Consider the following 7,986-nt stretch of genomic DNA (forward strand, 5'->3'; position numbering starts at 1 on the left):
TTGAATTACCTTGGACTGGGGTCGCAAATGCCGCAACTATTTCGTCCATTTTGTCCGTAAAAGAAAATTTTAAGGAATCAATTATTATAGTCACGCACACCCTTCAACGAATGTGTATTTTCTTTTCCGCAGAATAACAGCGTGTTTTGATTACGCTTGCGGCGGATAAGATTATAAATTAGATCGAAGGGTTGATAGAGACCGAATCGCTGTTTTTGTGTATACGATACCAAAATAAGCGTAATGTATCTGATAAAACTTAGGTTAAAGGTGTGCTAAAAATACAGCGTTATCGGGGAGCATATGTCAAGGCCTAATATTTTTATAAAAAAATATAATTGAGTAAATAGATGTAAGTCAAAACAAGAATAGTATTCTCAAAAACATCGACATAGAAAAAATGCAGGGTTATTCACAATGTCCAAAAAAAAATTGGAGATGGCGTACTATTTTATTTAGAAAAATATGCCACCGATACTCTGTATCTCCGCCACTAGAGCATCTAAATTTCAGGAAAAGGCCTTATATTTTGGACAATGTTTAACAAATACATGTGCCCCATTTTCAAATTATTTCACTTACTAGTTTTTAAATTGTTTAAAAAAATTATCTTCGCCACTAGATCATCTAAATTTTAGGAAAATGTCTTATACTTTGGACAATGTTTAATAAATATATGTGCCCCTTTTCAAATTATTTAAAAAATTTAAAACGTTTTTTTAAGTTTAACACCCTGTATCTTTTTAACGAAGCGTCCTAGATAAAAACTTTATACGAAAGACCCCTTAAAATTCACCAAAGAATACGAGGTTTCATTTTTGGTCACCGTTTGTGAATCACCCTGTATATTATGTAATTGTGCAAATACCACTCAAAAATATTGGTATCAGTCCCACCATGGGAGACAAACATATCTTAGGGCGACTACTGTGACTATCGCCATCTTTTTTACAGTATTCAAACTACGGAAATGTTGAAATACAAGGATTGATTTAATTTTCCGTAGTGAAAGATAACAGAAAACAAGACCACTCGTGGAAACATAGGAAACCGTTCCTTTCTTGTTTTGTCGAGAGTTTTGTAAAAAGTACTCACTAATTCTGATTTGTTCATGTGTTAATAGTTTATTAAAAGCATTCTGCGGGGTGTGATTATGTTTATAGTGTCGTACGCAATTTTCCGTAAGTTCGACAGACGTGTAAAGTCCTGGAAAGGTAATAATATGATTTTTTTCTTATTCTTAATGTCTTATGAATTTGTAAACTGTCTTATACCCTGCAGAAAACTTGTGTAACTAGTACAGTGAAGAGATATTGTTTCTAACTTGCTCAGATTTTCTAAAACTCTCGACAAAATATTGTTATAAATTCACTGAAAACTACGCATAAATGCGCCCTCCGCAGGATGCTCTTAAGTTCTTTACGCGCGCCTGCAGAGGTAGCCTCAGCCGATTCGATTTAACAAAATCCTATTTATTCAGCATTAAGTACTGTGGTTTATATATTGTGTTTTATTACCGTGATATTGTTTACGTCAGTCTTACAAGTGGCCTATGTGTACAGCAATGCAGAATTAAAGATATAATGTTTTATTTATGGTACAGCTTCTTCCTTGTATGTAGAATGTTTTCCGCGTATACATGTGCTAAATTATGTTAACTTTACCGCGGTGATTCGATGAGGGTGTGAAAGGGGTAACTTACGGTCGAACGTGGAGGAAGTAGAGCCTGCGACGTCTTAAGTTCTAAGTTACGGCAAAATATCTGTCTAGGTATCTTTGAGAATATGAAACCCTATGAATATTGAGTTTTGAATGGTAGGAACTTGAACTTAACTTATTTTTATAAAATTATTATTATTTTTTATCAATTAAGTGCATTTTCAACGTAACTTATTGGTTTTGAAAATTAAAAATAATTTGGTATAACTTAGCGACGTGTTATTTTAAAGTCACCAGGAGTAAAGAAGACGATATCAGGTAGATTACGCCGACTTATAGGTACCGAATAAAAAATGTTTATCAGATTGGTTCAACATTGTAGCACGCCCACCCTGTAATCATGTATTTATATATTGTGAATGTGTACAACCTAAAAAATGTAACCAACAGTTCATATGGTGGTGGGGAAAGATAGAGAGAGTCAATGGAGACGGCTCAGCCTGGCTTTTGGAAACAGTACATCTAATTTGCTATTAAATTTCAAACGAACTCCGCACCCTAAAAAGAATTCTGTTTGAAAGTTAGCCATAAAATTTCAAGTGTTATAAAAATCACGCGAGTAAGGGATGATAGATCTCGTAGTGAATACCCTTCCAATGAAAGTAACGCGCTAAAGAGCAGTACCTCATGGCGAATGAAAAATAATTTGGTATAACTTTAGCGACGTGTCATTTTAAAGTCACCAGGAGCAAAGAAGACGATATGAGATTGATTACGTCGACCTATAAGTAACGAATAAATATTGTTTCTCAGATTGGTTCAACATTGTAGCACGCCCACCTGTAATCATGCATTTGTGTATTTGTGAATGTGTACATTCTAAAAAATGTAACCAACAGTGCACATGATGGTGGCGAGAGATAGAGAGAGTCAACGAAAACGAGTCAGCCTGGTGTTTGGAGACAGTAGGTACATCTAATTTGTTATTAAATTTTAAACGAACTTCGCACCTTGAAAAGGATCCTGGTACGTGTTCGAAAGTTAGCCATAAAATTTCAAGTGTTATAAAAATCAGGTGAGTAAGGGATGATATATCTCGTAGCGATATGAGATTTGACAACAATGCACAGCCCAGTTTCCAATTGTGCATGCGCTGCGATTGATGCTCGCCGTTATTTGAGGTTACACTAGCTTGTCTAGCGGTGGGTTATTAAAAATCGTTAAAAAAGTTTTTACGACGGAATTATGTGTGTCTAAAAGTCATAATTGCACTCTGTAATATTAGTCATGATAATTTGGTCTGTTTTATTGCTTAGAATTGTAAAAAATGGGTCAATTTTAATTGTTATAAGGATGTCTCAAAATACTAAATGTATTTTTTCTGGGAAACGGTTGTTAGTTTCAACAAGAAAATATTTTCTAATATTTAAAATATTTAATATTAAGTGGCTCGATTTTTTGAAGCCATATAAGCATCTTACGGTTTTAGAGTTTTCATGATTTTTCATTCATAATTGTGGTTTGTTTCCAATAAAAACTGTCAAATGTGAAAAAAAAAACACTTATCTGAATCTTTATCTTATCTTTGAGATTATGTAACTTGATTATGAAAATTGAATCATCATTATTTTTATGAAAAAAATCAGCCTCTAAAGTTTATGAGTTAGTCGTTATCTACGTAATAGAAGACATTTTATGTATGTTCAGTATTAACAATTTACATAATTGCATTGTATATTCATTGTATACATATTACTGAAAAAAAAGTTTCAGCCACCTATTTTTTCCCTTATCTGTTTAGAAAATAGGACAAACACGGACTATCATCGATTATACAAAGGAAATATAAGCGTCAAGGAACGGTTTGTATCGATAACATTATCAATTTATTGCTTATTCGATTCGAAGTACCTGATAACAATAACTATAAATTTTTTATGATTATGAGTACACATCCTTCTCTAACACGGTTTCTGTTGCGTTTCAAGGGTTTCTACCCTCTGTCATCAATTCTTGTTTTCTGTTATGAATATAATATTAAAAAATGTTCACTAAAATATCTTATTGTGATTGTAACTCATTTTCAATATTAAATCTGTCTTTATAAGAAAAGCCTAAATATCAATAAGAAATAATATAAACTACTAATAACTTTTATTGATTATATTTAACATTAGCAGACATTACAATAATAAAAGCAATAATTAAACTCGCTAAAAGAATTCGCTCCAGAAAAATCAAAATATTTTCAAACTAAATGGGCAATTGTATTAATTATGCAGCACAATACCTTAGATCAGTTTTCTAGGTGTTCCCTATTCCTATGTTCAAATTTTGGTAGCACAAAGTAGAACTAATTAATAATAAGAATAAAAAACATAAAAATCATCGGTGGATCTTCGTTACGGAGTTATAGGCCTATGAAACTATCGAAAATAAATAAATTGATTTAATTTTGCAAACCAAATAAAACAAATGTCAAGAACAAACAAGGGCGATAAAAATTTTTATTTAATCTGTCGACAGTTCTAGAGCTTCTTCTGAAGACGATAGCTTGCCTTTCGAAGCTTTAAGAAGTCTAAACCGACGAAGCAGCACGTAGCTGCCAGCCCGGAAATTAGTAATCACCGTTCCTTAATTAATAACATTTGGATGTTTGTAACGTATTACTCATTTGAAACACAGTCTTGATTTAAACCTATTACCAATTTATTTTACTCTTTCAGATAAACCGTTTAATAGACGCAGGAATATCTATATATACAATGACATTAAAATCATTCCGATCCGACCACACCTGTGCCCAGCGGTCGCGACCGAACATTTGCTATACTTTGAAAGTCTATATTCCCCAATACAAATATACATTTTCCTTACATCTAGTGTCACACTACCGATTCCTTAAACGTATCCAATGTTAATATTTTTTTATTTGAAAATATGTTGTTTTTATACATATAGTAATTCCATTATAGTTCCAATGGTTAAATTTGATCCCCTTTTTAAATTTGGATGATTTTGTAATTTGTTTTTGACAATGCTTTATTGACCGGAACATCTCTAAATAGGCCAACTATATCGAAACTCACCATTAAATGGTAATAATTTATTAAATATATTGAAATTGCTAGTTGGAAGTTTTTCCAAGAAATGCGTTGTGCTTTTTATACAATTATATTTATAAATTCAGAAAATTCAACAATAGCTTTAATAATCTGTTTAATGCAAGTTGAGTTAATAGAGCTAAACTATTGATCTTAATGGGACATCGGGTTTATGAACTTTGGTAAACCATAAAAACGAAGAAATTTAATGTGGATATAATAATCTTGTTTCATCACCTGTGAATTATTTATGTTTATGTATATAGTGTTTTGTAAATTTTATTTGGGAGAAAGAAGTAAATTGAGAGAAACATTAGTTTGCATTAAATACTTTCCGTTTGCCCGTTTGAATACGGTCTAGTATATGTAGTTTTAACGATTACATGTACTTATTGTTATAATAAGTTTAAAATTTTGAAAAGTCCAGCTTTTATGTAAACGTCACATATTTAGATATTATAATAACGAATTTTAAATTACTACTATACAATAATTTCTTATGTCTAATTATTTTGTACATAAAAAAATTTCACTAACCTGTGCCCATTTTATTTTAATTGTATGTAATTAGAGAAGCGTTAATTAGAAATACATAGGCCATAACCGACACTATTAATTTTCCATTTATTCATTTTCTAGTTTTCGGCTTCGTTCAGCATTACTGATAAACTAAAACCGCTGTATCTTTTTCACTACGTCACAAGCAATATTCGTATGAACTAAGACGAAAAATCCTAGTCAAATTAGTCACTGTTTTCATATAATTGAAATGTCATATTGACAATTCCCAAATCTGGATTTCTGGCAAATTTTAATACTGGTGTTACTGGATACGAAAATATGCCAAAAAATCGATATTAAAACGCTCAGAAAATATATATATAACAGTTAGTACGGACACGCGATCAAAACAACTGTCAAATTTTTAATCTGAGTGTCAGATATCTTTTTAAATGCTATAGTCAAAATATAGTCTAAAATTAATACCCAACAAACGTCCTCCATTTTCTTTCACTCTAATACACATAAAATATTGGAACGGTCGTTTGTGATAGATTGAGACTATGAAGACATTTATACCATCATTGTATCTCTTTTTAGCGCGTTTAATAATGAATACATGTGCGCAACGACTGTCTTTGATATTAGGACACACGCGTGACGTAATGGCAATCTTAAAACGGTTCTACTATATCAAACAAAGTATGTATCTCCATGTATTTGCATAATATAGTCAATCTAGTTATTGTAATAGGATAAGAAAATATTGTAACCTGAGGGGTTATTTTTTTATCTATGATCAGTATCATAACTGTATTAACTGACAAAAGAGTTTACTATTAACTTCTCGAAAGGGAGTTTATAATTATCATTACACTTTAATTAATACGTGCGAACATAGAAATGTTGTACGTTCAGAGAATGAATACCAGACACTTACCGTATGTCATTCATGTACAAGGTAATCCAGTGGTTGGTTGTATAGGGTGACACTTAAGTTGGAAGAACAAGAAAACACAAAACTTTCCAGGAAGGGTTTTAATAACAATAAAACAAAACAAACAAACAAAATAACGACACAACGGACTCGAAAAACATTATTAATTACGTTATTTACACGTCACAGCATACCGAGATTTAGGGAATGCGCGATCCATAGCAAAATTTGGAATGACTTTATCCATTATTAAGTTAACCCGAGACTCCAAAACTAAGTAGACTGCTCAATGTGGAACCCAAGGAAAAACTGCCTGTTTTTCCAGAGATCTCTCCTGAATTCGACACCTCGCTTCGACACGCTCATTTCTTGGGTCCAGACGTTTATGTTCTTATCTTACTGGCAGGAACCGTGAATATCGGGACGCTTTGGCATAACTATGCCATGATAATCGTTATCTAATTGACTGATTTTTACAATTGTCTAAATAATTTTGAGACTAAACTTACAAACAACCCTATACCTTCCTCTTGTGACTCCGCATAGCGACACGGGACGGATTAGTCAATCTCATTTAATCTATCCTTATAGCTTGGAAAATCCGCCAATAAAAAAGCTATTTGCTAATGTAAATAAGTCTCGTCTATGTCAAACTAACTGGTTATTAAAGTTAAATAGGTACGTTTACTGTTAACTAATTTGATAAGTTTGCTGGTAACTGATAAAGGCATGTTAATATTAAAATAAACATGTTCTTATCTATTTCATAGCATTTGTAGTAATAATAGTTTATTTTAAATTTACCATTCAAAGTTTAATATTAGATAGTCTTGAAATGTGTAAGATTAACTTTTTCGTTTATTTAATTTAAACTTATAATAATTGTAAAATTATTAAAAAAGTGGTATATAATTGTACATATACAGGGTGTTTCATTTCCGGTGTGCTAAACGAACACAGATGATAGAGAAAATAACACAGGTCAACATTTGATCTAAGCGGGAACACCGTAATCGGTATAGGCTACTAGGGGTTTTTGGGGTCGCTGATTACGATGAGAGGGTCAGTTAACCTCTATCACGTCAGGTTCAAGGTCATTTGAAGGTCAAATGCATAAAAAGCCATGAAAAAATCTGAAAAAAATCATTGATATGTTTTTGAGGTCGTACAATCCGAATCTGAGGTCAGCTAAGCTCCACAAGGTCAAGGTCAAGTTAATTTGAAGGTCAAATGCAGAAAAAGCCATGAAAAAATCTGAAAAAAATCATGGATGTTTTTGAGGTCGAGGAATCCGAATCTGAGGTCAGCTAAGGTCAAGGTCAAGGTTATTTAGAGGTGAAAAGCAGAAAAAGTCATGATAAAATGTGAAAAAAATCATATTTATGTTTTTGGGGTCAGGAAATCTGAATCTGAGGTCTTTGAAGTTCCAAAAGGTCAAGGTTAAGGGATGAAGTAATTTTTGAAAAAATCTGAAAAAATGATGCTGGATTAAGATGAATCCAGCTACCGATAACTTTAATCAATCGGTGCATCCCTCTTCCATTAGGTGATTCCTTTCATCCTATTTGCCATAGATTCATGGTCTGGGTCTTTTCTTTTTTTCCTAGGATATCTCCATTTTGATAGTTTGGTTGCTTTCAACGGAAATTGTTTGTTATTTCTTTTACTAGTAGCTATATAGATGCCTCTTCTGCTAGTAAGCATGTAACCTCATACGAGATAGAACGGTAGCCACATATAACCCGCAGAAAATGTTCTTCGATATACTGATTTTACGGTATTATT

This window comes from Anoplophora glabripennis, unplaced genomic scaffold, assembly GCF_000390285.2.
Source record: "Anoplophora glabripennis isolate ALB-LARVAE unplaced genomic scaffold, Agla_2.0 scaffold123, whole genome shotgun sequence".
Lineage (NCBI taxonomy): Eukaryota > Metazoa > Arthropoda > Insecta > Coleoptera > Cerambycidae > Anoplophora > Anoplophora glabripennis.